The following is a 7,876-nucleotide window of genomic DNA, read 5'->3' as shown; positions in this document are numbered from 1 at the left end:
TGGCATCCACTTCAATATAAAGGCATCGAGTTTATCATTCTTAATAGCAGAATAATACTCCATTGTGTAAAAATACCACATCTTTTTCAACCATTCCTCAGGTGATGGGCATCTTGGTTGTTTCCAAGATTTGGCTATAACAAATTGTATGCTCACAATCTTGTCAACTCTTTCAAGGTAAGAATGGAGCCTGCTTACCCATTATAGAACTCCCTTACCTCAAAAAACTTCTGAAACAAAGCTTTGGTGAGTTCCACGCGGCCCTGACCCTTCCGCCACAGCTACCATCGAAGAACAGTAGCCATGGCCCTCCGCTGTCCCATGGTCATGGGCCTCAACGAAGTCCACCAGGTGACTAAGAATGTAAGCAAACCGAGGCACAGCCGCCATCGCAGATGCCTTACCAAACACACCCAGTTCATGCGGGACAGGATGCGGGAGGTGTGCGGCTTCACCCCCTACAAGCGGTGCTCCGTGGAGCTGCTGAAGGTCTCCAAGGACAAGCGTGCCCTCAAGCGCATCAAGAAAAGGGTGGGGACACACATCCACGACAAGAGGAAGCGTGAGGAGCTGAGCAACGTGCTGGCCACCAGGAGGAAGGCAGCTGCCAAGTAGGACTGAGTCCCTTTGGAATAAAGCTTTGCAGAAAACAACAACAACAGCAACAACAAAAAGACAAACAAGAAAGAGAGAGAGAGAGAGAGAGAGAGAGAGAGAGAGAGAGAGAGAGAGTTGGTAAATGATTAAGAAAGACAGATATCACTTTTATTACATATATATTTTTTCTTGATGAAGAACCATTCACCTTATGCCTTGTGAGGCCATTTGCCTTCTTGATCATTTGAGGTGAGGGGTAAATGAGGACTTTTTTGATGCCCCAGAGAAAGCCCTCATGAGAAAGAGCCACCAGATTATCCTCCAGACTCTCCCAACTAGCTCACTCTGCTTAAGCTTAAAGTGGTGCCACATAAAATATAATAATATCTCTCAGGCTTTCACAGAGAGCACACTGGCCAAGCAATGGACGTGACTCATCCACATGGCTGACACTGAAAAAGGTTCTACAACATGAGGTACAGGATCTCAGGATAAATCCTGAGGGGTTTTCACTGACCTTCTCAGACCAAAAATCTACAACTCTTGTTCCACAGTTCCTGCTTTACCTTGGTCTTAACCATCCAGCAGAAAAGTATGAAGATGAAATGTAGGAAATAAAGCCATGCTGTTATGTTGAGCTGTGGGGGACTCAGGTCAATAATTTCTGACATTGCCAGTCAAGTGGAAGACCCAATACTATTATGGACTACTGGACTCTTTTAGAATATTTTATGAGTTAACACACCTATAATATGCAAATAACAGAACTTAACAGAAAAAAGGGGATACAGATGAATCCCATTTTGTATCTGTGTATTCAAAGTGGTTAGGATAGGTATATAGTTAATTCTCTTAATGAATAGAGTGATTTGTTCTAATAGTGTTTGTAAATAGGATATCATGTCCAAATCTTGTACAGCAATTAACCACTAGGAAGAATGTATGCAATGTGCTAATTATTGAAACTGTCCTACCGATTTGATTTGAAACTGTCTCATTGCTATTTGTTTATCAATAGAATTATGAGAAAAATATAATAATAATACCTTCCCTACCTCTGCATAAAAGGTTATCAGAACCAAGGTAAAGAAGATGAAATTGTTGGAAATGTGCTGTGTCATTTAACTGGGTACTAACTTTAAATATTCAAGCAATACTCCCACATGCATGTTTAGTCTAAGTCACGCCGCTTCAAAGAAAACAGCATGTATTTTCCCAAATAGACTTCCAAAATGTAAGAGTACTGCAGGAAGTGAATAACAGACATTCCTAGAATTACATCGGCTTTCCAGAAGTGGAAGATAATGCTGAACTGAAATGCCTGAATGTGAAAAGTAGAATTTCTTATTAGAATGGGAAAAGAGTTACACCTTAGTAATTATGGAGGCAAAGTAGTCAGCACAAGCACATTACTTCGTATCTACCTCATTAAATAACTGCTTAAAGCCAGGCAGCTCTAACTGACAAAAGCAGAAAAAGACACTGAAAAGTGATAACTGGGAAGTTAATTGGGAAGTAAATGCACACAAAATTTAAAGGAATGGTGTTGATGCTTGAAAGGGAGAGAAAGAAAGAGATGGAAACAATTACTAACAATTTACCCTTTAAAGATTTGATGTATTTGTTTTGGAGTCAGAGGGAAATTGGCTACAGATCATTTCTGATCAGGCATTTTTCTTTCTTGCCTACTCAACCATGGTTCAGTGCTAATGTGTGTGTGTGTGTGTGTGTGTGTGTGTGTGTGTGTTTGTACACTTTAAGAGTAATGGTATGTTTCTTTAAACAAATAATTTCAAAGCCACCAACAGCTGTTCCTGATTTCTTTTAATAATCCGTGACAAAAATATTGAGTGTATAGTAATGCAAACAGTCAAACAATGAAATGAAAACAGGCAGAAACAATCATTTGCTCTAACTTCCTCCATTTTATTTGAATGTACCGGATGGGTTGAGATGCTGCAATAACTGTTACTATTGATCATGGTCCCCCATCTTTTATGTATTGTAAATACTTTTTTAAAATTCATTCTTAGGTTGAATTTGAAGTCAATGATTGCTTTTGCTCTAAAGGAAATCTTTCTTTGTGCCTTACTAATTTGTCCTTATTTCTTTGTCCTTTGTGTATCAGCTGTTACTTTCATTATGAACCCAGCCAGACCCTGGGAATCAGCAGATGATGAGTATATAGATGAGTTAATAGCTGACAGCAGGCTTCTTAGGTTGGAAACTGTCTGGTGTTGGGCAAAAGCTCCCCACTCTCCCCTCACCAAGTCCTGGACACTGTCTTTCTTGCCTCAGGGCCTTTTTGTAAGTGGGTCAACTAGGACTAGAAGATAAGAAGGAGGGCAGGAATAAACATAGGGAAACGAAATGGAAGTGATAGAGGCAGTACTTTAAAAATGAGTGGGAATAGTACATTTAAGATCAATATATTTCCTTCTTTGTGTATGAATTTTCTGGATTGCCAAAACAAATTTCCACAAGCTGAAAGTTTTAAAAAATTAGAAATGTAAGGGGCCAGGGAGATGGCTCAATAGATTAAGCAATTCCCTGGCAAGCACAAGGGCCTGAGTTCAATCCCTGGTTCCACCAAAAAAAAAAATAAATAAATAAATAAATTTGGTCTTTCATAATTCTGGAGGCCAGAGGTCTGAATTTGTGGCATCAGCACTACCACATGCCCTCACAAAGTTCTGGGAGAGGATTCAACACTTTTTGGTCTCTGGCCTCTGAGGCATCCTTTGTCCAGTGGCCGCACCTCCCCGGTCTTAGCCTCTCTGCTCACTGTCTTCCCCTCTTCTGTTTGCTTCCTTAGACACATTTGTCATGGCACTAAGGGCCTATGTGGATCCTAAGGGATAATCTCCTCCTCTTAAAACTCTTCAGTTTAATTATGTCTGCAGTGGTAGCAACCTGGGAGACAATAACTTGGTAACATTGTGACCATTACCAAATTAAGTTCTTCACAGTATCTGACTAAATATGACCCTCTATTTTATTTAACAATCTTTCTAGTACTTCCTATCCTGCAAATTTCTGCTTATATATTTTTTACATTCTCTATATTTTCATAGATTTGTTAATGAATTTAATTTTATAGATTTCTTTTTAGTTTTTTGTTTTGTCTTGTTTTTTCTTTTGTGGTACTGGGGATTGAACTTGGGACCTTGCACTTGCCAGGCAGGTGCTTATATCTCTGAGCTATACCCCTGGCCCTTAATTTTATAGATTTCTTAAAGAAACAACTTACAGGTTCACTTCACAATGTAATTTCATTACCTAATTATAATATTTATTTATTAATTATAAAAGTTTATAGATTAAACATAAAAGTTTTATATTTTGTCTTATTAATTATTTCTACTTTCATTGGGTTTGTTGTGAGATTTTTTTCTAAGTTTATTTGTTTGTTTGTGTTAGTGTGTGTGTGTGTGTGTGTGTGTGTGTGTGTATGTGGGTGTGTTAGAGCTATTTCCCTAGGTACTTTAATTTTTTTGAAACTGAGTCTTCCTAAATCACTAGGTTCTTCAGGCTGTCCTTGAATGTGTGATCCTCCTACCTTATCATTCCAAAGTCCTGGGATTATGGAACCAAGCCTGGTTTAAGTTTTAATTTTGATGTTTAATTCATCTGTATTCTTTCTTCTTGATTGATGTAAGATTTTATGGATAGGTATTTTCTTCTAAGAACTTCTCCAACCAAATTTATAGTTTCAATATATTCTATTTTACACTTGAAATAAGAGATTTTTTTTAAAAAAGAAGACTCTTCTGATTTACAGCTAGCATATTTTTATTTGCTTCCCAAGCTCTACTTTAATTTTAAGACTAATTAGACAGTTAGGAGCCATAGTTACCTTTATTATTATTCACTCTGGAGGTTTTCTGTGTGGCCAGATTTCTGCCTGCTCCATGAGCACCTGAACATTCAACTTTTTTGTTTTCAGAGTTGGAAGTCAAACAGAATTTTCTTATTATAAAGTTATTTAGACCTATTATGTCCAAAAAGTTTTAAATTTGGTCAACATACAATGATAGTGTAGGAAAACTTCTTAGTAAGAGTCTTCCTTTTTGAGGCTGGGGAGATAGCTCAGTAGAATAAGTGCTCGCCTGGCAAGCTCAAGGGCCTGAGTTCAATCCCCAGTACAAAAACAAACAAACAAACAAAAAAACATTCTTCCTTTTCATCTCTGGTACTATTTGCTTTATTATTAATATGGCCTTGGTATTTCACATACATACATTCATAACTCTTACTGTACTTATAAACTTCATCTTTTCCCAAATACAGTTGCATATAATTCTGTCATTTACTGTATTTTTCTATTAATTAATTCTTTTCTAATATTAAGATTGTGATCCTTACTTTTGCCTGCTTGCTTGGACTTTTCCTTTATTTAATTTTAAAAAATCTTTTATTCATTTATTTGGTACTGGATCTCACTAGGCAGCTCAGACTCACACCAATAATCCTGCTTTGGCCTCCCCAGTGCTGGGATTACAGGCATGCACCACTACACCCAGTCTTGGTGTCCGGCTCAGCGTGCCTGGAAGGGTGGGGCTGGTGGGGCATGTGGTGCCAGGAATCGAACCCTAGTCCCTGCACTTGTCCAAGCAGGTGCTTAGTCCACTGAGCTATCTTCCTGGCCCTTTATACAGCATTCTTAATTCTCCACTTCCTTAAAAAGATTATGAATCCCTCCCAAAAAGAATGACATAATTTCTTACATTTTTCATGGCATTATCCAAGTTTTGTGTGATCAGAAATGTTTCACCTTAATCGCTGGCTTTTTGTCTTTAAATATTCTTTATCTTTTGTTGTTTAACTGGTCATATTTAAACAACATTTCACCTGTTGGGTTGAGATGGGCTTGTACTGAGCATCAAGCCTTAACTTTCACCGTAAGCCTTTTCTGAGGTGAGTGTGTCACCTTCACTTTGACAGAGCCCTGAGGCAGAAGAGTCAGGAGCCAGCACACACACTGGCACTGGCCTCGGAGGTGGTCCAGAGGCATGCTGTGTGTGCCACCAGCGCCTGCTGCTGGGTGCACAGTGAGGAAGGTGTTGGCTCACACAGCACCAGGCAGGCTTAGCTATCCCGCTTGAGCCTCAGGTTGCATCACTGCTATGACACCAGCAAGCGTGGGAAAGGCTGAGACAAAGGCAGATCAGTTCACGCAGCCTGTCTTTGGGGCTTATCTTTGCTTTGTGTCCTGACAACAGAAACTGTTGCTGCTGTTCTTGTTCCCATGAGAACAAACACAGTAATGTGACTTGTTAAGGCACACACTCTTTACTGCCCCATCCAGGGACAGCCCTGAAAACTAGATCTACTTAATAAGAAACAGATCAAAATTATTACACTTTTTTATTTGGCAACATAGCTGGTCAATAATGTCTATCAGAAAAAAGTTTTTTTAAACCATGTCATTAGAAATACCTTTTTGTGGCCCAGAATATACAAAATGAAACAGATGAACTTCTTAGATGCTTTAAATTGCTGTTTTGCTAAAATGCAGCTATTAAAATCATGTGTTCTTAAGCCTCACATCCGGATTAAAATGTCTTCTATATATTGACCCTATGGACAAGTTACTAAAATTTTCTGTAATTCAATTTATTTGTCTATAAAATGCAAGTGACAATAGTACCTACTACATAGCATGAAAAAAATGATTTTAACAATAATGTATATGAAGTGTTTTAGAACAGTAGCTACCTAGTCTGTGGTAAATTTTCAATGTTGCATTGTATCATTATTACTAATTTTACTGTAGCTTTCAGTTTAGGTGAGAGACTGATTTTGTCTCTGTAGTGCCTTTCTGAAACTTATTTATAATTACCCGTACAATACCTATCTTATCTTGTAGACTATACATGAAATAAAGGACTCTGTTTAGTTAAGTCACAGCTTTTTCCAGCTCTTTGTAAATACTGTAGAAAATAATGTGGTTCAATAAATACTTTAGTTCCATGAATGAATGAATCAATTATTTAATCAGTCATTCCAGCTAACTTCTTTTATGTACCAGGTTTTGAAGCAGAGTCTATATTGTGAATACACTCACTCACTCGTTCATTACATAGAAGCACTAATTTCTTCTGTAAGCTTTGAATATACCTTTTCAAACCATACTTGCTGCTTTAGAAATGGGTTAGAGCTCATACTGATGGATCAACCTACCCATCCCTCTCTGCTCATACTCCCATGCACATACTAGGTTAATTACTCCCATCATGATATTTTTTTCTTATTAAATTATCCAGAGTACTGGTGCAAAAATCCAGGTCCTAAGCACAGTGCTGAGAGCCACTCCATCTGGGTAGACTGCCTGGCTTTAGGATTTTTACCAGGTGCAGGCTGCAAAATAAGGATCCAGGGGGACCTTCTATCCATGCAAAGTTTTGCGATTGAGTGTCATTGTTGCAGATGCTGAGGTTAATTTAACTTGGTCACCTGTATGGTAGAGTAGTGAGTAGCAGAGAAGGGGCCTCTCTGAGATTGGTGCCTAGACCATAAAATATAGTGAAAGGCTAAAGAGAAGAAAGACAGAAATGGGTCCCTGGGATCCAGAAAATATCTAAAGTAAGATCTAACACCCCTGGGATGAGTGAAGAGAGAGACTTCAACAAAGAAAAGGAGGTGGAAGCTGACATTTTCTCCTTGAGCCTAGACTCACCATGTGGGACTGACAGCTCAAACCTACAGATGCAAACTTACATTCCACTACTATGCCTCTCTATAGAGGGAGAGGCATAGAGAGGCATAGCAGTGGAATAAAGCAGTAGACACAGCTGACTATGGTGGCTGGTGAGTTATGCAAGTTCAGAGGTCCCCTAGGAGAAGGCAATTTTCCAATATCCATCTTGGAGAAGTGCCAACTGAGCTCAGGACTCAGAACAGCTGCAGGTGAGGATGCCAAGTTCACATTGGGAAGGAGGTCAGGGGGCTGAGGTCACACTGAGAGTGGAGTGCAAGCCAGCGGGAGACTGAAAAACTGTAGCAGGATGCAGAAAACTGGCTGCAGCTTCACAACCAGAAGCCAGCCTGAACTTCTGTGGAGCTAAAGGTTCAGGCTTGCTGGGATTATCCACTACCCTAGTATAAAGCTACATCTGGCTTGCTGTGATTAATAAACTTGGATCTAGACCCTGTCTGTCCACATTGTCTAGCAGTGACAGCAGAGACACACCTGGAAGTTGATGTTTTTTTCTTATTCTTTTTTATTCTTGTTTCTCTTTCCTTGTTTATTTATTTGCTGTTTTGTTGTTGTTGTTGT

This window comes from Octodon degus, unplaced genomic scaffold (genome assembly GCF_000260255.1).
Source record: "Octodon degus isolate 3935 unplaced genomic scaffold, OctDeg1.0 scaffold00082, whole genome shotgun sequence".
Classification (NCBI taxonomy): Eukaryota; Metazoa; Chordata; class Mammalia; order Rodentia; family Octodontidae; genus Octodon; species Octodon degus.
This window is presented reverse-complemented; position numbering follows the sequence as displayed.